This window comes from Marmota flaviventris, chromosome 13 (assembly GCF_047511675.1).
Source record: "Marmota flaviventris isolate mMarFla1 chromosome 13, mMarFla1.hap1, whole genome shotgun sequence".
Classification (NCBI taxonomy): domain Eukaryota; kingdom Metazoa; phylum Chordata; class Mammalia; order Rodentia; family Sciuridae; genus Marmota; species Marmota flaviventris.
In genome coordinates, this window is record NC_092510.1 from 88,630,725 (window position 1) to 88,656,509 (window position 25,785).

Consider the following 25,785-nt stretch of genomic DNA (forward strand, 5'->3'; position numbering starts at 1 on the left):
TTTTGTTTTTTTTTTTAAATGCGTATATTATTGAGGTAAATATTTTTAGAGAGTTTCTGAGGTACAGTACATTGAATGACTTGTGAATATCCATGCGTGAAAAGATGAGATGACTGTAATACACACATAACACAGATCTTCACCTGAAAGCATTGCTTTCAATTCATTCCCTGGTTTGCTATTAGAACTGCAAATGAAGAACAGAGATAACTGAAGGGAATTTCAACCTCTCACCTTCTTTCTGTAATTTTCTCAAGCTACCTGTGTCTTCATGGACAAATAATATGTTTGTTGAAAAGGAAAAAAGAAGGAGAAGAGAAGAAAAGGAGTTGAAAGAAGAAATGTAACCCTTTAAATCTCCTAAAGTGCTTTAAAACCACAGTTAGTGGCTTATTTGATTTGTACTTACTCGCAAAACTTCCATTTAGATCAGCAATTCTCAATGCTTTCCCTCCCCTCTCTTTCCCACCCATTACTGATGACATAAACATTTGCTACAGGCTCTCATGGGCATTTGGCCAATTACAGAATACTGTAATTCCACCCTTTCCTCCTATATCCAAGAAATAACCTCAGAATGCAAGTGACTGTATGATCAGCCACTCTTATTTATATTTAAATCACTTGCAAACTTTAGACGTTTATTTGCATTTAACCAGTCACCTGAAAATTGAATTCTTACTATGCTATGTTCTTTACATGAATTACCTCATTTAATCCTGCAGTGATCTGATGAGGTTGGGCTTGATATTTTTATAGCATATCTAGCCAAATGTCCAACCAGATTTGTTCTCCTCTAATATACAGCATATATTTGTTTTCTGTGTATGTTGTAACAAATTACCACAACAGAAATTTATTTCCACCTAGTTCTGGAGGCCAGAAATCTGCAATCAGTTCCCCTGGCCACAAGTCGAGGGGCTTTGGGCCCCCATGCTCTCACCAGATTCTCTAAAGGGCAGTCTGTTTCTTGCCTCTTCAGGATTCTGGTGGATTCTGACATTTAACTAGGTGACTAGGTTATGTGGCAGGATAGAATATAGCATCAAATGTGTTTAATACCCCCGGCAGCTCTAATACCACCTGGGAGGATAGAGGCTGGGCCATGACATTCACTGTTCCAGGAATATTCAGAGTCAAATTGGAGGAAAATAGGTTTTATTCAAAGCCAGCTTTGAAGGAAGATGGAAGAAACTTAATTGCTTCAAAAGTTCCATCTCTGAAAAGCTCTGGGACCAGGAAAGCTTTTAAAGGGGGAAATGAGTGCATCAGGACAAAACACAGACATTTCACAGGTTTCACCTCCTTTGGAGTCTTTGTGGCCCAAAGGAATTTTTATAGGTTTTGCCTCCTTCTGAGTTCCTGGAGTTCCCTCATCATATCAAAAGGAGGTGACTTCCTGTGGCCAGCAATTGTATCCTCCAAATTTCAGGGGAGGGGAGACCCCAAATATAGTCTGTTTCAAATGTGGCTGTAAAAATAAAAGAAAAAGCATCATAAAAGCATCATTGAAAGAGCTTTTAAAAATGGAGTCAGGAGGCCATTAAGGAAGGAGAACATAGGCTTGCCTTAGACCATTGTCCCCGAATGTGGACACTGAGTCACTTTTACTTCTTGATGGCACCTGGAATAACTGGACAATTATATTGCATGCAGAGATTTAATATGTGTACAAAGAGGTCATTGCACTCTTATTTTATTGACATTTTAACTTTATATATATATATATATATATATATATATATATATATATATATATACATTCTTTTATTTTATTTTTGTCCAGAAGCTACAATCATGTAGATCCCATGACAACAAAGATGTCCTTCCTTTCAATATCCAACAATATTATAGTGTGTGTGTGTGTAAATGTGTGTATCACATTTCTCTATCCATTCATTTGATAATGGACACTTAGTTTGATTGCATGTCTTGGCTATTGTGAATAACACTATAATGAACATAAGATGCAGATATCGCTTCAATAGACCAATTTCATGTCTTTTAGATATTTATCCAACAGTTGGACTGCTAGGTCATACAGTAGTTTTATTTTATTGCATTTGTTGTTTGAGGCATGTCTATATTGTTTTCCGTAATGGATCTACAAATGTACATTCTTGTCAAAAAGACAAAAGAGAACATGGCGGTGAGAATGTGAAGAAAAGTGAACACTAACATACTGTTGGTAAGAATAGCCATTCTAACTGAAGCTGGTGATATTTCATTATCCCACTCTGTGGCCACATAGTGTCTGATGAATATGAGCAGCTATCCTCTGAAGCCTTGGAGGCTGCTCGTATTTGGGCCAAAGATGGCTTTCATATCCGAGTGCAGCTCCACCCTTTGTATGTCATCCATATCAATAAGATTTGTCCTGTGCTGGGGCTGACATCTCCAAACAGGTATGCAGGGGTGCCTTTGGGAAACCCCAGGGCACAGTGGTCAGGGTTCACATTGGCCAAGTCATCATTTCCATCTGCACCAAGCTACAGAACAAGGAACATGTGATGGAGGCCCTATGCAGGGCCAAGTTCAAGTTCCCTGGCCTCTGGAAGATCCACATCTCAAAGAAGTGGGGCTTCACCAAATTTAATGCTGATAAATTTGAAGACATGTGGCTGAGAAGTGGCTCATTCCTGATGGCGGTGGGGTAAAATATATCCTCAATCGTGGTCCCTTGGATAAGTGGCAGGCCCTGCATTCAAGAGGGTTTCCACTGTGCTTTAACCTTCTTAAAATCACACACACACCAACAAATCCTGTATTGTCTCTAAAAAACAAACAAACAAAAAATTAGTAATTCTGAGTATTTTTACATATACCTTTAGGGCATTTCTGCCTTCTCTTGAGAATTGTTTGTTCAGATCTTTTGCCCTTTTAAAAATAGGATTATTTGTTTTCTTCTTATTGGGTTGCTTGATTTATATATTGGGGTATTTGCCTCTCTTGTGGGGTACTGGAGATTGAAACCAGGGGTGCTTGGCCACTGTACCATATACCCTTTTTATTTCTATATTTTGAGACAGGATCTCAATTGCTAAGGTCTTGCAAAATTAATGAGGCTGGCCTCAGCCTCCTGAATTGCTGGGATTATAGACATGTAACACCACGCCCTGTGGAATTTGCCTCTCACCAGATGTGCTCTCTTCCATTCTGTAGGCTGTCTCTCTTGGTTGTTACCTTAGCTGTGCAGAAGTTTTTACTTTGCTATTATTCCATTTATCTATTATTCTCTCTATAAGTCCTATATAGACATCAGTAAGTTTTCAGCATGTCTATGCAGATATTAAATTAATAACATTTTCAAATAGTCATTTTCATTTTAAGGTAAAATTTGAAGGTTCTAGGCCTAATACCTCTTTGTGACCATTCCTTAGTTTTCTAAAGCATAGAACCATCTCTGGAGACAACAGTTCAGTCATATTTTATATACTCTTGGAAACCTCTGCATTGGAGTATAATCATGTGACTAGTTATTATCAATAGAATGGAAGCAAAAATGGCATGTGCTATGAATATTCATAGGCTTTTTTATCAGCAGGATAAACTTCCTCATGCTTTTTTGCCTCTTCAGCTAGTTGTTTACAAATGATGATAAGCCTTCAAGTGTCGTAAAGGCACGAGATATTCCAATCCTGTACACCCACAGTGAAAAATGGGTCCTTATAAATACAGGTCAAAATTTTGGACCATATGTACTGTCCAGCTGAGTGCCATAGAGCAAGTAGCATTTCAATTGCAAGTTATAATAGGTCATAACCACATGCTAAATCATGCACACACCATCAAATTATGGTTATCTTCCCATCTGGATAATATGAATATTATATTTGGTAGTCAAGGCAGACCTTGATTTGTCATCTGAGTTTCAATGCCATCCTCTGTCTGCATTATCCGCTAGTATCCTCATTTGAGCAGATATTTCTGCTGGTGTTTTTCACTGACTGTTCTTTGTTAGTTTGCCTTTCTTTATCTCTTGGATGACCTTCCTGGACATGACTTCTGGCCCTGTTCACTTTCAGAATTTGCCAGTTTATTTGCTTTTACTCAGCTTTCAAGTCTGCCTTACTGTGCTTACACCAGTCTATTGCTTGCAGAAGGCCTGAAATACATGTGTGTGTGTGTGGGGGGGGGACTGTCTTTGAAATAATGAAATAAACTGATGTTGAGATAATTGCAGGAAAAAACAGAGTTTAGTGTCAAGTGTTGATTAAAAATAAAACAGAACAAAAAAAAAATCTATGTGCCATAAGTAGCAATAAAACATGAGGAACAACAAATTCTGCAAGGCTGTGTGTGCTTAAATGATTCACCTGCTAGGATAACAATCAATTTTCAGCAAGTTCAGCAGCTCAATAGATGCAAGATATCCTTTCCAAATCTGAAGCATCTATAGGTACTCTCCCAAGTAGGTCAGGGTGTGTCCCCTTTTGCTATTGGAAATTTGTTGCAATAAATTTTTTGCTGCCAACAAAGTTGGCAACAAAAACTTCTGATTGCCCATTAGACTACACTTTGTGAAGTGTGGAAATCTATGTGCCACTAAGAAAAGAAACAGACTCATGTTAACTTAAAGCAATGGCAACTAAAGTAGAGCCTAAAGAGGGGGAAAAGCCCAAACTAATAAAATAATCTCAATCATCTGTTCCCCAGTTGGCTCATCAACTATGGGAGTGCACCATTGGCATTGATTTTTTTAAAATTTTATTTTAAAAGTAATATACTAACATCAATAAAGTCAGCTATTTTTATATTAGATGAAGATTATCCTACAGTTCTAAAGCAACAGCTGTGATCACTTTAACCTGAATTGATTCTCACCTAGTATTATTAATGTCTCAGTCATAAAACATCATCAGAGATAGTACATAGCACAACCTTCATTCATAATTCCATACTGTATAATCACCTGCCCATTGTCTCTAATTCATAGCCACACCCATTGTGAGATTGGTTCCTATGTTAATAGAAGTAGCACACATGAACCAGTAAATCTACTTTCTAAGTACGACTGTTTCTTAACTTGTTTAAATGTCTTGGGTAAATACACTTTTATTTCTTTTCTCAGAGATTGCTAGTAATCTGTTTTAACTGTAAAATACCAATAAGATAAATCAACAAACACACTCAATGTATTTGAACAAACCCTATGCTGTATGTGTGAGTGAAACACACAATCAGTATACCAAGGTACCTTGGGAAGGACTGGAGTGATGATGAGGATGATTAAAAAGTTTCAGTGACAGGGAAATGTTATCCATTCAACATTTTCTGCAGTAAGCTCCTGCCTGTTAAGCATTATCTACTCCCAGCTCTGGTCTTGCACCTGTGCCCTCTGATGTAGATATTGACACACCACTTCATAGGACTAAAATTCCCATCTATTCTTGGTGCTGCACCGAGGTCTTCAGGCTGTTTGTAGAACCTCTGGTAGGTGCTACTGCAACTAAAATTCATCAGTGACTTTGCATTTCCATTTGGGTGTTCACAGCACAAAAAGGCTGTATCTGGTTATTCACTTGGAAGAAAATATCTGCCATTCCCAGTGGTTCCCAGTGGCTTTCACTACTTTTTCTGGTAGTTCATATATTTTTAACCACTTGGCTGATGATGTGAAGTGAAGGAGGGGGAAAGGATCAGTTTGACTCAGTTACCTTTATTTGTATGAAAGAGAGAAAGCTGACTTACATCTCCATAACCCATCCTGGATAATGGAGATGACTGCCCCGCTGCTGTTCCTGAGACCAGACCCACAGCAAATGAACATTGTTTAGAGCCAGTTTCTCATCAAGACTAAATCACTAGGCTGATGGATTATTGCTTTTTGGAGATAAATTATGCTTTTAATTTTGCAAATGCATTTGGAGCTGTAAAGGCACACATATCTAGATGTAAAATTAAGAGCAATGCTTTAGATTAAGTAGCTTCCTGATTTGCATTCTGCTGAGCAGGACCAATAGGCATGGAGTGGTCTGAGTCCCTCATTTTCTAGTATTTAACATTCTGTGTCTCAGTGACTGTGCCATTGTGGTTTATTTCCCATGTCACAATAGAAACATGTTTATTTGCCTTTAATTAAAAAAACGCATTCTAATCAATAATATAAAAGAACATAGCACTAGATCTTTTTATTCCACAAATGTGTGCAGGGCCAGAAAGTAAAATTATGAGAATATTCAAGTAGCAGCACATTTTTCCCAAATCCTATATATTTTTTTGAGGGTCTACAAATAGTAGGAGATGAAGTATCAACTTTAAATTTACTTGCTTACTTTGGGATTGCTATTAAAAATACCCTCAAATATATGTATAATGGAATAGAACTGTCTTAATAGGAATCATCAGTGGGTGAATAGACATCTATTCTCTTCTTGTGTGATATCCCATAATTTCTCATTCTTGTAAAGTCAAAGCAAAAAATCAAATAATAGCCATACCCAATTACACACATTCATATGTTCATTCTTAAACTTACCACACTTATATTAATACATTTGTGTAATAACTGTGCACAGAGAGATAGCTCCATATATTCATGAACTTGTGCATACACTCAGAACCCAGACATATAGAAACTCAGGCATGAAATTTATTTACATATTCATAAACACATGCCATAACATATCCCTCTCATCTCAAATGCCCAAGCCAAATCCAAAAACTCAGTGATGGACATTCTAAGCAGACACATTCAAAATCATAATAGTAATTATAAAGCCCTCATTCTTCCTCATGGAAACCATATATGTCATTCACTATGAGATTCAAGTGTGTATGTGATTGTTGATGGGGATCTTTCTCTCATTAGCAGTAGTGACCAGTGCTATGATATGTTTCTCTATATGCTGGATGAAAGTCAGTTCAACATTTTCTCATATATCAAAAATCACTACTGCACTGAAGAATCTCTTCTTAGAACAGCAGGGAGATCATTTTGGCCTACAGGTCTTTAATTGAATAAAACGAATTGATCATGAAATTTTCTCTATATGTATTCAAGGTTTTTTTGCTACTATTAAAAAAATAATCTAGGTCTATCTTTGCTTGTTGTTCACCCTTTACTTTTGCCTGGTTTTTGGGTTGCATTGAGAGAATTAGTAAAAATTTACAGAATTCAATTCTACAGCATCTTGAAAATGGAATACTTTTAAGACAAGAGAAGAAAATGGGGAAATGTCTTCCATAATAAAAACTGATCTCATTAATTTCTATCATCTTAGGTGCCTGACTGTCGGGTCAGAGATGCAATGCAAACAGCAAAAGCGATGGTTTCTGTCCTTATGTAGTATATATGGCATATGTTTATGAATATGTAATTTAATAAGTAATCAAGATAATAAATATAATATTATAATAAGAAAAATGTTTGAAAAGAAAGTCACTTTGCTTTGTTGATTCTTCTTTATTGAATTCTATATTATTATTATTATTATTTTTATTTTTATTTTTTATTTTTATTTTGGTATGGGTGTTTCTTTGTGGTAAAGAAGATCTGGAGAGGGAGGAAGGGAGGAAAAGGAGGGTCCTGGGGAACAAGATTGATAAAATCATGGGCATTTATGAATATGATATAATAAGTCTACCTATTATGTATACTTACAATGCACTAATAAAATGTATTAATTTTTAAAAAGTGGAAGGAAGAAATCTTACACTGAAGAAATTTGAACAATTTTAAATGTTCAAATGAACTTCTCTGAAGAAGAATTAACATTTAAAGAATAAATAAGGTAAGATGTGATCTGAAAGTAACAAAAACAGAGGCTTACACATAAAGACATATCCGACTGGATATTATGCTAATAATTGTATTATATGTCCTCCACCAGAATTTAAGTTCTCTGTGATAAGGGAATCCATTTTGTTTCCTGTTTACTCAAAGTAGTAGGGACGTAATGTACCTATTATATAACAGGTGTTTAATAATATTTTTCTTATGCATGAATTCTTGCTTAATACTTAAACGACCCTTAGAGTTCAATACTATCATGATATCTATCTTATTGGTAAAATATTTAGTCCTAGGATCGATAACTGACTTTCCTGAAATCAATAGGATTCAATGCAGATCTTTTGAACTCATAATTACTCTGCCTTCCTTTCTTTGAGTCCATATCATTCTTTTCTTAATAGGATAAACCATGGAAAAATGGCAGACACTCCTTTCAGTAGTGAAATGACCAGCAAAGTAAGGTGTAATGATTGTAATACACTATGTGATGTGATATTGTGTGATTATAAAATACAGTTGTGTTAAGAATTTCATTGTCATCTTAAATTTAGAATACATTTTACTTTCCATTATGGAAATTATAGATTAGCAATTATTCTAAAGCATCATAAAATTAAATGTAATATGATGTACACTACCCACAACCTTTACATTTTAAATATTTGCTTCAAGATATATTTTTAAATGTAAAGTTGAACCTCTCTTAAATTCTGTTTTATTTTCTTTTTGAGTATCCACAAAAAATATAGAATCATTTTGTTTCAGAACATTACATAAATGATAAGTTCATGGCATTTGTTTTGTTTATCTGAAGTTTCTAAAATGTGTTCATGTTTTTACTTGTAGACTTGTTTTATTCACTTTAACAGCTTCTTTTATCAGATTAAATAAATATTCAGTTATTAATTCTTATCTGTAGGGGATTAATACAAGATAGCATATGATACCAAAGTCCAGTGATGCTCAAACTCCTTATATAAACTCATGAAGCACTTTCATATAACCTAAAAAAAAATACAAGTAGATATTTAATGAGTATAATGAGTAAAATCCCTGAGTAACATTGCATGCATACATGGACATTCATTCTAATATATATGTGTGTATAAAAATATATAAATCTATACTTCAATGCCTATGTTTCTCACATGTGTGCCTAGGTATAATGGAATACAGACTAGTTATAGTGGGATACAGAAAGATCACTTTGACATGAATCATACTCTTTATCTACTAGTGACAGAACATTGGGCAAGTTGGTAAATGTGAGTCTTAGTTTTGTCTTTATTAAATGTATTTAGGCAGAAGCTATCCCTCTAGTGTTTTCTGAGAACAAGATACAGTGCGTGTAACGTGTCTAGTAGTGCTGCTTGGTTAGTACCCACAGTGATCATGATGGCAGTGAAGAGAATGAGTGGATGAAGAAGAGGACCACTCCCTACACTGACAATGAATTGGGGAACAGATACCTAGACAGAATAATAATATAAAGCAGTATGCTGTGAGTATCTCAAAATAAGTTTCTATATTTCACAGTAGAAGTTAAAAAGAGGGAGATATATTTTAGACTTAATATTACAGAAAGTAAGCTAAGTGCAATGGCACATGCCTGCAGTCCTAGTGGCCCAGGAGGCTGAGGCAAGAGGATCACTAAAGCTAGTTCAAAGCCAGCCTCAGCAACAGCAAGGCACTAAGCAACTCAGCAAAATCCTGTCTCTAAGTAAAATACAAAACAGGGCTGGGGACATGGCTCAGTGGCTGGATGCCCCTGAGTTCAATCCCCAGGACAAAAATAAATAAATAAATAAATAAATAAAGGAAATATGTTATGGTAATTACGAAAATTAAAATAAAATAACAAATGTATTCCCAGGTTACATATGTGGAAGAGCATCTCAACATGTAAAAGAGCATCTAAAGTGATTGAGGTAATTTATATGTTTTTCATAGTTACTTTGGTCTAAAGCATAGACACCCCCCCACACACACACACACAGACACTTACCCAGTTGGTTCTTTCTGTGTCGAGGAAGTCTTTTATTCACACTAACCTTTGCCTCTTGAGCATAGAACTCATTACCAGTGAAGGCTCCTTTGGGAGCTCTAACAAATGAGTTCATGGCTTTACTCCAGTTTCTAATGGACACCTGTCCTAGTGACAAATACCACTTTCACAATGAGCGCACCTGGATCCCTTGGCCACCAGATCACTACCATGGCAAAGAGAATCAGTTAAGCATCCATCCTCCTGTAGAAGATGGAAGCGCTCATTTTTTGGCCACAGTTTTCCATTTCTATCAAACAACCTTGACAAGTGTGCATGCATTAAGGATAAATGGGAACTCACATGTGGAGGTCCAGAAATTCCCAGACTGCATAAAGAAAGTATAGATATAAGGGAAAATGTGGCATATAAATTTAAAGTGACCAACAGTTAGTTGCATCTCCTCCTATGGGAATATAAAACCCATTTCTCCACACTTTGAATTGGGTTTGCTTTGTGAATTGCTTTGACTAGTACAAAGTGACAAATGGATTTACTGATAGTTTCAGAGCCAAAGACTCAGGTCACCTTTGTCTGCTTTGTTTGTTCTGTGAGAAAGTTTTTCCAAGACCATCACAAAAGAAAGAATAGAACTCTGGAAGATGGAAGGATCGAAGAAAAATCTAAGGAGCCCCAGCTGAGAATCTGTACTCATTGTTAGACATGTAGGTATATATGTCTCAAACCTTCTGTCCCCACTAATGAGTGATCCCAGGTAAAACCAATCCAACCAACCATCTAAATTGTGAGAAATGATGAATCACAATCACTTTCAGTCGCTAGGTTAAGGGGTAGTTTGTTACACAGCAATAGATTACTGATACATTTGGGCATGGGTATAACTGAATTCCATAAGTCTTTCTATTTTATCCCTGACAAGAAATATAGATAACAAGATTGGGGTTGGTTACATTTCTAAACATGATATCATAAAGAGGAAATGACCAATGGTTATCGACTCCACAATTAAACAGATTTATTCATTTAATAGCCGTATGGGAATATGGCCAACACTTGCATTCTCCCTATACTCTGAAATTCAGTCCATCTTGTTTGCATTCTTCCCCACCCCATCTTTCCTCACCTCTTCACTCAAACTGATCAAAGCACTGCAGAAGTGAGCTCTCTATTATACACAGTCATTCACTCTCTCTTGCTCATATTCCTTCATTTATTTACCCATCCATTCAGTCTCTCACACATCAAACATTTATTGATTATTTATACTCTATGAGGTAATATCCGGGAAACATATTGATATGGTTAAAATAAAATCCTATAATAGTTGCATATCCCAAATCCATCAATGTGTCTAGAATGGAAAATGAATAAATAAATGGAAGTTCCATTTTAAAGTACTCACACCACTTAAAATAAAGATCTAATTATAACTGTTTTTCTTCTTTTACTAGACATGTGTGTATCTATATTTATGTACATATATGCTTAAATGTGCAATGAGCATGTATAAATTATATGCATTTTTCATGAATGCATGTCTTTCATGGGTATCCATGACTGCATAAGTTTCTGGATGCCAGTGGGTATAACATATGTGTTTTAGCATGTGTTTATGTGTATGTATATGCACACTTAAAAGCAGATAAGTGTGCATGCATAAAATATTCATACAATATGGAGATATTTGTGCTTTCAATGTGCATGCATAAGTGTATATATGAACATGAGAAAAATAGACTTGATAAAGAACTCGTATTATAAGTCAGTTCAGGGCTGAGGCTGGGGCTGGCTCAGTGGCTTAGCGGTAGTGCACTTGCCTGCCATGTGTGAGGCACTGGGTTTGATTCTCAGAGCTACAGCTAGATAAATCACATAAAGATCTATCAACAACTAAAAAAAGTTTACAAAAAAGTTGGTTCATATTCTACCTACTCATAAAAAAGTAGAGTATGCCCATGTTTTTCGATTCTGTCATCCTTGCTTCGACCTTCCAAAAGATATTAAAAATAGGGAGATAAACAATGACCCCCAAACTTGCCACACTTCGAAGATTCTGTGTTTATTTATTCATCTCCAAGCTTCACTTCTGGGTCCTAACACTTTTACAGGAACACCACAGGTATTATCATTTAAATAAATAGATCGTGACCATCAGTATCTTCAAGAAATATTCAATAAGGAAATATCAGGTAAGGGAGATGTAAATAAGTTAATATGTAAGAAAACTTAGCATTGATATTTTATGTTGCCTTTAGAGATGAAAAGATCACTAGTCAAGGGCTTTGGTAATACTCATTGACCTCTGAAAGGTGCCACATCAACTCCACTAATTAAAGACCAGGGAATTTCAATGAAGCCATTGATGACAAGGATTACTGACAGAATACCCTTTTAGATGGTTAAATGAGCAAAACCTCAGTTAGCAGTCATCACCCGTTTGGAATGAATTACTGGCTTTACTTCCTCACTGCACCCTCAGGAAGCCTTAATGGGCAATGTGTTTTATTTTTCTAGATTTAGCAATCACGCAAGATAATGATGCTGCAAAGTTCCCATTGTCTTACCTTGGAGACCCCTGCCTGCTCAATATGTTCAAGTTATGTTTGGGAGGTCCCAGCCTCATCAAGAAATTTTAACCTCAAACAAACAAGGAAAACTCTTATGTAATTTGTTGTTTAATCCTCAAAGCAAACTTTTTAAGCATCTGAAACATACTCAGGAATCTCCCACTTTACTAATCAGCCTTGCTACAAATAAGACTTAATGCACCATTTAAGAAGGGCTGTAACAACAAAGCATTTTCTGTTTGCCATTCATGTGCATGTGTTGTTTTATTTTCTCTATACAGCATGCATAATAGGTCATTGTTATTATCCCTATTTCAAAGATGACAAAACAAAGGCTTAGAGGAGATTTAAGCACACGTATGGCATATGATAAGAACCTGGGAAAACTGGATTGAAAGTTACACCTGATTATACACATTTACTCATTCACCATGTGTTTGCTTAGCACAGTCCATACATTAGAACTTGCTCTAGTGGGTTGGAATGTAGCACTGAATGAAACAGACAAAAAAGCCATTCCATGAAAGTTGATTGAATTTTTCAATGTTAATACCATTCCTGACTTTCATAAAAACAGGTTTTACCTGGGTGCGGTGGGGCACGCCTGTGATCCCAGCAGCTTGAGAGGCTGAGGCAGGAGAATCATGAGTTCAAAGCCAGCCTCAGCAAAAGCGAGGCACTAAGCAACTCAGTGAGACCCTGTCTCTAAATAAAATACAAAATGGGCCTGGGGATGTGGCTCAGTGGTCTAGTGCCCCTGAATTCAATCCCTGGTACCAAAAAATTTAAAAAAAATGCAAAACATAAAATAAAAACAGGTCGAATAGTTGTGAATGATGGGAATACTTTCAGAGAGAAAGGATAAAGGGATTTAAACAACTTAGACAATACTTAGAAGATTTTGTAGCAAAGGGCAGTAGAGAAAAAGGGAAAAAGCTGGAAGGGCAAAAAAAAAGTGAAGCTGTGTTATTTTTTCAATGCTGGGGCCTGTTGGTTAGAAAAGCAGTTGGCTGCACAAAGGAGAATACACAGTGAAAGAATCGTGGGGAATAACATCAGGTTTTAAAAATAGCAATTTAAATGGGAGAAGTCAAAGAAGCCTATATAAACATACAGATGAGTCAACAGGGAGCTAGGTGGCTATGGAAATCCTATTTTTCTTACTATTATTATTTTTCAATAAAATAGAATAAATGGTTTAGGTTAGATATGGTCATGGAAAGTACGAAGGCTTGTGGCAAACAGAAAAGATAGAAGAGACTTACAAAAGCAGACACAGACATTGGTACAGTCTTTCTCCAGATGTTTAAATACTAGCTTCCAATGGAATTAGCCATTGAAGAGCCTCGTGACTTTGGGCTTGGCAAAGTTAAATGTTAGTTTCTTCGTTTATGGAGTTCATTTCATTCATGACATGGTTTTAAAGTGCAAAACAGTCCCTTAAGTCTATATGCAATATTTCCTGTAAGGTACCAAACTCACATGAATTTTTCTTATGTGTTCCTAAGAAATCCATTGAATGAAGTATCTGTAATATTTTGTATTATAATATAGTTTGCATAGCTGTACTCTTGATTTGTTACCTTCTTTGCCACCACATTGTATGTGGTATCATTCCAAGTTAACATCCTCCCTCTTTTGTAGAGGAAGACAGGAAAATTCAGAAAAGGTTGAGTGATTCATCGAATGTTACCCAGGGCACTTTGGCTTCTGTAGAAAATTGGGGCATCTGATTTATGATTTAGAAGCCTTGGTCACAGAACAAAAACAAATCTATTAAAATAGAAAGAAAGAAAATTGACATTCAGAAACTTAACTTTGCTCTTCAGTGTTTCTATGACAATTTAAGTAATGACTTCTGTAGATGTTAGAGGTCAGGGGCCTCTGCTTGAAGAACTGTCAGCCTCAGGAGCTGAAGACAGAGGATTTTAGGGCATTCAGAGGCCCTACACGAATAGCAAAGGAAAGAAAGAATGATGCAAACAGGAATCAACTCCAGGTAATATGGGTGTTTTTCTGAACCACTTAAGTAATCGCAGACAAGCAGAGGAAGATACTGAGTCTTTCTTTAGAAGAAAAAGAGCTGAGATAATAGGCACTTCTTCAAACCTTGAATCTCATGTTTAAGTATGCACAACACATTTTAATTATCATCACTATTATACCATTCATCACCATGCTGCATTGTAATAAGAGGTAATAGGATGCATTGTCCCTTTCTTACATTAAATGTGTCAAGTACCATAAATAGGACAATTGACATAATTGCTGTAAATCCCAGAGTGTGTATATATGTGGGTGGGAGTGGGAGAGATGTTCACCAAACCCTCACTCACAATATTGCAGGATGAATTTACATAATTGGGTCTAAAAATGGTATGTCACCATTAAATGTACTCACAATTCTTGCCTCGGGCTCCACACTACCAGCGTCCCCCTTTCCAGAGGAGGAGGGCTTGCTGCAGTGATGCTCCTGCAAAGCCTCCCATTTATTCTGTGGGTTAGTTAGAGACACACAATAGGGCACATTATTGGAGGCAAACTGATTAGTTTGTTAAAATAAACCTTCTTTTATTACCTTTGAGGAAGGAAGGGTCACAGGAGATTTCACATTTTCATAATGAATGGACAAAGTGAAATTAAATATCTTCTAAAATTAAATATCCTCTAAAATATTTATATTCCAGAATATGTCATGACATGTTGGAGGATGAAGGCCACCTGACAGGGATTTCAAGTACTGTTTACTTACAAAAGTCACTGTAAATTTGTAATACTATCTTACCTTTAGAAAATCACCCAAAAGCCAATGTGGTGTGGTGGCACACTCCTGTAATCCTAGCAGCTGAGGCAGGCAGGAAGATTGCAAATTCAAAGCCAGCCTCAGCAATTTAGTGAGGCCCTAAACAACTTAGCAAGACACTGTTTCTTAAATATATATATATACACATATACATACATACATACATACTGGGGATGTGGGATGTGGGGCTGGGTATGTTGCTCAGTGGTTAAGTGCCACTGGATTCTAGAAAAAAAAAAGAAAAGAAAAGAAAAACAAGATATTCACCCAAAAATAACCATAGTGGGAAAGGTAAGTAGTCAAGTAGAGACTATCCTCTCCTTTCTCCAAAGAAATAATGTAGGAGAAGAAATTTAGGAAATTTTCAGGATGGAGGAGGGAAAGCGAAGCCATTGAGATCTGAAAGCTTTCTATTCAGTCCTGGGTTAGGCAGCCTTCTACCATGAAAGTCAGCCAGATTTCTCTGATCTGCACAATGGCAGAGGAAAGTCAGGGATATCATAATTTCTGTCTTATCCTGTACTGCAGGTCTGCATCCTTCCTCCTGTTTGAAATACTGTTATTAGAACAGTCTTTCCATGAAAATTGTGGTAATTTCCCATTATGCTAAGTTTTACCCTTAATTTTGTTCTAGAAGGGGCCAGCATTTCCCAAAGTGCTCCATTTTGAACACAAACATTTAGAATCCTTGTGTTCATGTCAATTAATTTTCCATAAAGCATATACAATGATTCTATAAAAATTTAGATGGGCCTATACATTTTCTTGCTAAATAACTTTATTATCTTCTCATTGCTAGTAGTATAAAATCCATTCTTGGTAGCATGGTTTAAAAAGCTCTTTTTGATGTGACTCCCGTCAAAGGTACCAAAGTCATTGTTCATTTCTCTCCACACCTCTACCCTCCACCTGACCCCTGTGTCTTCCACCCTTTTACTTGTTATTGCCCCAGGGGCCATAGTAAGCCACATTGCTGTCCACTAACCACGTCCTCTTCCAAGAGGACAAGATGGGGGCCCTTATATCTCAGGGATACTCTATGCAGATGCATAAGTCATATATCCTATTTAAACTCCTTCTACTGGTATACATTAAATATTACATCCGCTGAGACATCTTTAAAGACCGTTGCTCAACTTATGCACAGGCAATTTAGATATTCCAGCTAAAGGCTTATATAACTTCCACTTCCACTAACTTAGCTCCTTTCCAAACTCAGTCAATGACATCCTCATCATGCTCAAGTCAGAAACCTGGGAGCCGTTTTTGACATTTCCTTTTCCTTCAGTACCTTTCCGTTTCCTTTGTTCTCTAAATAATCCTTCCACAAGTTATCTTTCCTAGACTTTGAAAATGCATACCCTTGAGTTAACCTATTTTTCCTCCAATTCTTCTTTGGCTGTTCTAGCCCAACAACCATTTCCTCTCACAATGACCCTACATTGCCTCTCTCATCACCCTCTTCAACTCCAGGACACCTCTAGTCTAGTTTCCATAGATGATAATGATTTTTGAAAACACTAATCAGATGTCAATCTTCCTGCTAAAAATATCTTAGTGGTTTCCCACTGAACAGTAAGGAAAGTCCAAGTTCCTTATTGATATGAGAAAAGCTGGATTCTGTCTACCTCTTGGCTCCCCAAATCAGTGTTGAATATCAGTTGAAACAGCTGTATCTTATCTCTTAGGAATGAATTTATCCTCTCTTCACCAAGACCCTTGTGACCAGACCCTTCTCCCTTCATCTAAGTACTCCTTGTCCTCTATTCCTTCTCCTCTTCATCCCTTTAGAACACTCATTTTTGTAATTTTTAACTGTCCTATAATGAGAGCAGGAAATATCTTGACTCATGGATCACCGGTATCCTTACAGTCTAGTCCAGTGCTTGAGCCAGAGCAAATGCTCTGTAAATATTCATGGAATGAATGAAGAGCACAAATTACACACAGTGATAATTACTGTTCTAATTGTTTTCTACCCAGATGTACTGTTTGAGGGTGGGATCAGAGTGGACCCAACATTAATTGTGAATTTCCTCCCTTTATTGATTGATTAGCTCAATTTCTTTTAATACAAACCTGATTTTAGCCATCTTTTTTATACTGAATTTAGATTAAATAATAGTCACTAAACAAATCGTTTGAGTTAATGAAGGGATGAGTTCATAAAATAACAAATATAGGTAGCTTTAAATTTCCACTAGGATTCAAAAATGAAGAAAAAATAATAATTAAAAAATATTAAAGGAACATGCTTTCTATACTCTTATCATCTTGTTGCAAATTATATTAATTAAAGCTGTCAAACTTTAAATCCGTCACAAACTTATTTTACCGAGCAAGTGTCTTTCATATATATGCATGCATATGAAAAATATATACATGTATACACACACACATAAAACAATTGCTTGATAATGCTTATATAATATTGATATAAAACTTTTTTTATTTTCTGAGTGGGGGCAAACTCAGAGCCTTGGCCACACTTAGCAAATGCTCTATCACTGAGCTACATCCCCAGTCCTCTCATATAAATTTTAATTTCTGAGAAAGATGTTTTAGGAAAGTTGTTGAAGAAGAAGCCACAAGGGACTTGGAGGAAGAAGACAATGATTTAAATATTGGCTCTGCCAGTCACAGTTTGTAAGACCTTACACAAGTCCTCTGAACCCGATGCACGTTCCTCTTCCCACTTTTGAGATGGACTTGTGGCTGCCTTCCATCAGGCTGAACGTGGACATGAGCCTGTATGTTTAAGGGTTCGAAATACAGCAGGAATCAATGAAGGGTTTTCCACTTAATATCTGCCATCCAAGCTTCTGTCTTCCAAAGTGTGAATACGGTATCATTTTGCTGGGGTTTTTGTTGTTTTCCTTTATTACAACTGTAGAGGAGATTTGGCTCTGACTCTAAGTTCCCTTGTTTGTGACAGCTGTCCTCACTCCATGGCGTCAGGGATCATTTAATAGCTGATTTTGACCATACATATACCAGCAGCAGTCAAGATGCAGTTCTTCAATCTTCTCTGGAATGGCAGATGGCCATAGAACCATCTGTGCCTTGGAGACTGAATAATTGTAGGAGAAAATGTGGAAGGAAATAACCGTTTTCTATCTAACATACAAACTTTATGCTGATGGAAAATAATAAATCATTCCAAAGATATCTTGGTCCTTTATGGATATTTGCAACTTTCCTCTTCCAATGTGCTAGAAAGAAGGCTGCTTTGGTGGTATTTTTTTAACATAATAATAATTTACATTCATGGAGTGTTGGATACTATTTCCGGGACAGAGTACTTCCATTCATTCCAAATGTCATTTATGGACCACCAATTTCATGTCAATCCCTGAGATAGGAAGATGAATATCAATCAGCAAGGAATCTCCTCTCAAGGGACTATATAAGAGTGTATGATAACATTAACAGTGAACCCAGGCCAGACTCTTCCCTCTCTTTCAGAAAGATTGGATGTACACCATGGTCCCCATTTCAAAGTTGAATAGACTGATAACAGAATAGACAAATGACTCATTCAAAGTGACTTATGATTCGTCTGTCCTCTACAATGAATGATTCCAATAGGCAAACTTTACCAACTTGGACGAATAGGAAAAAAAAATTATACAGAAATAACATATCTAGAGTAATGAGTCTATTCAAATCAGCATGCTTGTCTTATTTCATAGGCAAACAATAGCACACATTCATTGCTAGCAGTGCTACCAATGTTGAAAAGAACTCTTAATAAATAGACAAGATGTGCAATTACCCAGTTCACAGGATTTTAAAATCATGCTAATAAGGTTTTTAAAAACATTATTACATGTTGAAAAAAATGTTTATGCTCTTAATGTGTTCAATAAGTTCTTCCTTTTTCCTATATTCAAAATACTATCTTTATTGTAGTCTTGCTTTAACCATATCAGGTTGTTACATTTTCTATAATATCCATGTTCTCAACTATACCTGGAATCATCTTGTCTCCTTGAACACCAGGAAAATGTTACTTGCTCAGATAACAACTCTCCTAACTTCTTCAGATAGAATTAATTGGAAAGTCATTTGTGATCCCACAACACTATGTAAATATTTCTACTACAGCATTTTAGTCTATGATACTGCAATCAGTTCCTTATCTGTTTGCATTAAATATATACTCTTTGGCTTACCCCATCTTCATCATTATTGACAACAACAATAGCTACGAATGCTTATTATAGGCTTATGTTACAGACACTGCACAAGTTTTCCTAATCTAGAAATTCAGCTATTATATTCCATTTTACTAATGATAAAAAGAGAGATTTAGCCAATTTCACACAAATATGAATGTGGAGGTTATAAGATTTCAATCCAGGTAAACAGGACTTTATAGCCTAGAGACCTTTTAATTATCATACCAGAGCTTATCTCAGTGTTTGACACACAGGCTTTTATCAAATATTTTTTGAATTGCATTAACAATTAATCTTAGGGATCATATAGGGGAGGCCTTTGGTCTAGTCACATTCAAGTAAGTACACATTGCAAATTAGTGAGGTCCAGATTAATGAGGACCAGGCAGAGTTCTGGTGGTGCTGCTAGCAGATGCTATAATGATCTATTATTATAGCTAATAATAATCATAATTACAATCTGAACTATGTGTCTTGGCTGCATAATTTTCTGGCTACATAATTTTCTCTGAGTCAGACTAGAACAGTAAACTAGATAAAGATATGATGTTGCCTGCTGCCTATAGTTATAGCTATTTTAGACATATTGGATAGAGGAAGGAAAACTAAAAATCTTGCATCCCACACTATTTTTGGGTGACCTGAAATGAAATAAAATCCGTAAAGGAGATGTCATTTAAGGAATTGCTGAGCTGTATCTTAGAGTCATGTGGTCTACAAGATGAAATCTTTACTTTATTTAGTACCTACTATATGCTCAATGATAGATGTCCTTCTGTTGTCTGAGAGGATAGGAGTGCTAGAAATATTTATCATTCTCTTGTAAAATGATAAAACTGGGTCTTAAAAATAAGCAGAAATAAAGTCAGCAGGAGAGGGACAGATGACAGATGAGGAAACTGGACAGGAGAGAATGGCTTTGATATGGGCCCAGGAGCGTATCCTTCCTTGCACCTGCCTATTGGGAGAATACAATAATAGGATGGGAAAGCATCTTAGTCCCCAATAAATGGAACATTGCGTATTAGTAGGCAGGGTCACCACATGTCTGTTTAGAGCCTCTTGACTCTCCTGGATCAGGTAATGCAGGGTTTGACATTCAATGCTGAGTTACCATTCTTTGCCTCCTTTCACTATTACACATTACAATATGTTTTTTTTTCTTTGTGTGGTACAAACAATTAGACTTGAAGAGAGGTAGAGACCTTATTCAGTGATTGAGGCTAAGAGATAGGCTATTGCTCACTTTACAAGAGAGTTCTGCATAGAGACTAATAATGATGTTGTTGCTCCATTTTCCCAATTTTTAAATTTTTTTCACATATACATACAGACTTTGTAAATATCATGGAAAGAAGTTGCCAGTTCAAAACAGAATGTACATGTTTTTGGATCTTCCAGCAAAATAGGATCAGCAGTCAATAACAACCGCAACTTGCCCTCTAATGTAGTCAATCTACATTCTAATCAGAGGTACTACACTCTACATACAGAGACCCAGATGCCTATACTTTTCTTCCCATAACAATGTAAATTATTTGTTCCTCATTTGTACTTATTTAGGTCTCAAGAAGCCCATTTAGATCAGGTATTGCTCTCTCTGTCTGAGGTGTGAGGGCATTGCTTTTACAAACGTGTTGGCTGGAATTCTTTTGATGGCAAGAGGAAGAATTTGTGTTAACTTAGACAAGAATCACACAGAATCAAACAGAAGTGACCCTGGTTTAAATAAGTCCATCAGCTGAAATCCTAGTCCCCAGTGTGGTGGTATTGAGGAAGTGGGATCTCTAAGAAGTGGAGCCTAGTGAGTGGTAATTAGGTCATAGGAGCTATACCCTCCTGAGTGGGTCAATATTGTCTCAAGGCAATGAATCAGGTCCCCTCTGTTTGAATTAGTTATCACAAGAGCATGTGATGATAAAGTGAGCCCACCCCACTTGCTTGGCCCCTTTTGCACAAGAATTTCCTAATTCTCTGTCCAGTTGTGATGCAGTCAGGATGCCAATGTCATCAGAATTGTGAATGAAATAAACCTACTTTTTAAATAAAATACTCAGCCTTGTGTACATTGTAATAGCAAAACAAAACAGACTAAGAAGTACAAATACACAAACCACAGGCAGGAAATAGACAAATTTATCTTAATCAGCAAACCTCAGGAACCTCACTCCCACTAGGGTATCTCTGTAGGTCCCTTGTCTGTCTTTACCTCTATTCTCTGTCATTGCAGAACATCTGCCTTTATGCTACATCCCTAATAGTCTAGTGGTTAGAACTTGAACTCCTCAGCTACTTCTAATTGTTAAATAAAAAGTTGGGAGGTAGTGACTGACAGCTCTCTAATTTCACTACTTAAACAACCTATCACAGTGAGAGGAAAAACATCTCTTTATTAATTCATTTTAACATAAATTCCATGGAAAGTACTCTATTTAGCAGAGCTTGGGTTAGATGGGCATCCCTCTACCACTCAACATGACCAGTGGTTGAAGGATGGAGTGAAACTTTTAAGAGCTATGGTAATCTTTGTGCAAACATACAGTTTGAACGGAAGAAGAACAAATTCTATAAGCAATAGTTATGTATTCCGGGAAAGGTTAGGTGTGTTATCCTGAAGATTGATATTCAGTAAATGATAGATAAGAAATTTAAAGCTAAAGGATTTTCCCCCTAAGTAAATGCATTATTTTCTCTTTCATGCTAACCAATACAATCCACAAAAACACTTCACCATTTGATGAGCTAATCTTTCAGTTTGCACTTCACATAGTAGACTTATCATTTTCCCCATGCCACCAATCACTACCGTCTCTGGAACCTCTAAACTCTCCCTCCTGCAAATTCTTCTTCGTCCATGGGTCTCCATGCTTTCCAAGAGATCAACCATGCAGACAGATTAGGGGTCTCCTTTCTGTCCAATATTCTATAACAAATACAAGTGTATTTTACACTTAAAACTCTGATTTTTTTTACTCTTTGATATTAATTTAGAGTCCTTAGTTTTGTGCATTTGTGGTTGTAACTGTAGATCTTTTTTTTTTTTGTCCCTAAACCTATTTCAAGCTTTTAAAGTCAAGGATCACAGTTTAAATGTTCATGTCTGATAAGATGTTAGTACGAGGCTAATGTTATAATATTTGCATTGTTAACAAAATTTGATTCATGTATTTTTATAGAACATCTATTAGGAACAAATAGCTATTCTAAGCACTGGATTAATTGTTTCCTTCTCTTGTTGTTTGCACATAGCCTTGTCAATAGCTTAAAGAAGAGCAGGTGATAAATTATGTTCTACTTCTCTCTGTTCCCCCCCAAATCTATCCCTCCTCCTTAACTTGCTCACTTCGTTCTAGTCACAACACATTGCTTATTAGTTCTAGAACATATTGAGCATAATGTTGTCAAACAATAAGCATTGAATTTTTTATCTAAAATGCATTTTTATATTGACTTAAAATTCACATTAACCTTAGCAAACTCTTCAAAATCAGATCATGGATTTTTCCCCCTAGAAAGTATCAATAATCACTCCCTTGGAACACGGGAGTCTCCCTTATTCCATGTCTGTATGTACATGCATCCCATACCCCTTTTGAATTGTTATCGTTTGAAAGAGTGGCATGACAACCAGGGCTCATTTTCCTGGCATGTGTGATAAATTGGGCAAGGGAATAGCAGCCGCCTGCAGATCCACCCAGAATGCTCTCAGCCACCTTCTTGTAATTTAAGAGGGTCATTCTGAAGGGAAATGGCCACTCAAGGCAGCCACTGTGGCAGACTGGAGTTGTCAAGCCACATCCAGCTGCTTTATAGGTTCGGTCCTTTCTCCTTTCTTCTGAACTCTTCTCCGGTGCTCACCAGAAAGCACCCTAGAGAATCAGCGTAACTATGTTGTTATTAAAATTCTTTGTCTAGACTTGCTTTCTTTCTGCCTTCTCTTTCTTTGTGAAAGAAAAACAAAACAATCATGGTGTACCACAGAATCGGATACAATCAAAATAGTTCCAAGATGACACCAATTTTGTTTTTTTAAGCACCGAATCACAGGCATTTTTATTTCTAATAACAAAGTACAGTACAGATATTTTGTCTAATTTGTTTTTGTGTTTAGCCTTGGGGATAGAGGTCATTATAACCATCTGGTAGAAGTGGGTGAAGAAAACTCAGATGAAAACAATAGCATGCTGGGAATTTTCAACTGAATGGATAAAGAAAGTGTGGCATATAAACACAATGAAGCTTTACACAGTCATTAAAAAGAATGAAATTATAGCATGGGCTGGTAAACTGGAGAACATCATGCTGAGTGAAGTGGACCAGACTCAGAAAGTCAAAGTCGAAAGTTTTCTGTCATATGTGGAAGTTGGACCAAAATAAGGGGAAAAGAAGTGGGTGATTCTATAAAAATAGGGATATTAGTGGCGTAATAGAAAGAGATTGAAAGGTCGGAGGAGGAACCGGAAATAGGAAGAATAGTGGAATAAAAGTGACCAAACTCTCCTATGTGCATATATAAATACACCATGGTGAATTCCACAATATCTAAAAAATATTAATTTTTTTAAAAAATCAATAAATAAGTAAAAGGAAACCAGTAGAGAAAGGGGATCAAGGTGTAGGAGGAGGGGAGGGAAAGAGGAAGTACAGAGGAGTGAATTGGAGCAAATTATATTTCATGATTGTATAATTGTGTCAGAGTGAACCCCAATATTACATATAACTATAATTCACTAATAAAAAATTTTTATCTTAGCACTTCAAAGCCCATACCTAATATGAATATCTTTCCACATGCTTTTGAAACTGAGAAGGCTACTGTCTGCTTACTTGGAATATTCTTTAGCTTTCTCTTCCTCATATTTCCTCCTGAAAAATAATATTCATCTTTTGATTTCTTCCAACAGAGTCTCTGCTCCATCACTCTCTAGTTGGATAGCCCTAAATAAGTTCTTATATGTCTCTCAGCCTTTCTCCTTTGCCATTTTGATAATCATACCTAGCATATGGTAAAATAAGCAGTATACACTATGGAAGGTAGCTATAAGTGTCCGAAGAATAGCCAATGTCAAAATATTGGTGAGAACATGCATTAAACAAAAGCCTTTTGTTCACTATTGGCTCTGGATGTTATTTATTCTGCATTATTTTTGTTCAGAACCAGAGGAAAAACTTCCAACCAGATGATCTTCCTACTGTCACTTTCCACACTTTATCTGTAGCTCATCATTGTTGTTACAAACTGAACACTGGCCACAGACTCCAGATGCTTATATATAAACTTTTCGCTATAACCAAATTGATCTCTTTACCAACAACTGAAAATACCATGATTCCTCTATTTCTAATGCTTGTACACAGATCTGAGCCTCTTCCTGTACACTCTTCATAAATATTTTTACCTAAATCATGCCAATTTTTGCATTCCCTGGTCTCACCCATGTTACTAATCTTTTGTTTTCTCTCATAGTCCTCCTGATAATTCTCCTCCCAAAGCTCTAGCTTAATCCATTCTGTAACATGCACCAGTAGATTTATCCTTGTTGATTTGTATTGCCACTTTTAGTTGCCTATTACCATGCAGTATGTCTTCAATCAAACAGACCTTTGGAGGCTGGGTCATCATGAGTCTTTGTATGTTACAGGGGCCAAATGATGACAGTGATGATGATATTAATGAGGGTGGCCTTGGTGGCAGTAATGATGAGGATGATGCTGTTACTAACTGTGATGATGATGATGATTCTAAAACTTGTCAGCACTGGGTCCTGGGTGGCCGTCAACCAGTTTGAGTCGAAGAAGGCCAGATTATAGTCACAGGAACAGTAGATGGAAGATTGTTCCATTAGTGTAGAAAGGGAGATTGTATGGGTACTAAGGATCAAGACAGTGCACTTAAGTCTGGAGTCCATGTAACCCTATGAGTTTAGCAGTTTAAGACCTGGCCAAAGGGAGAAGTCAGAAGGACCAGACAGCAGAAGGGCTGAGTCATGAGCTAATGATTGACACTGATCCCTACAATCGATCTTGAATGAGATGTTATGTACTCTGAGATGGCATGTCCTAGCCTCAAAGTGATAATCATGGATTTGGGAAGAGGAAAGGACTGTGTCCAATCCTAATTTTCACCCTTACCAAGCACAGGACCTTTGCTATTTAATGCCTCCAAGCACGTGTTTCTTCTCTTTAGTGGGATAATGTGCCTCAGAATTGTTGTAACAATTAAAATAATGAATGTTTATAAAGTGCTTCACACAGTGCTTGGCACACTGTTAATGTTCAATTATGAAAGACAAATAGAATAAGGATAATTCAGTGGATGCGATGGCATGATGACATCCTGCAGTTGGCAGTCATGGGGAGGCAACGGAACCTCTCTAAGTGGCCTACACTGGTTTATAACAGGATGCTGGGGAATTGGGAGGCACAGACCCTAGTCCCCAACAACAGGCTAGCAGGATGTCAGGACCATAATTGAGTGGGCTGAGACAGAGATG

At 36.6% G+C, this 25,785-nt stretch overlaps 1 pseudogene; it reads left to right on the forward strand.

Moving 5' to 3' along the window:
• The first annotated feature begins 2,143 nt into the window (after positions 1 to 2,143).
• On the forward strand, positions 2,144 to 25,080 carry LOC114093061 (large ribosomal subunit protein uL16-like; annotated as a pseudogene).
• The last annotated feature ends 705 nt before the right edge of the window (positions 25,081 to 25,785 follow it).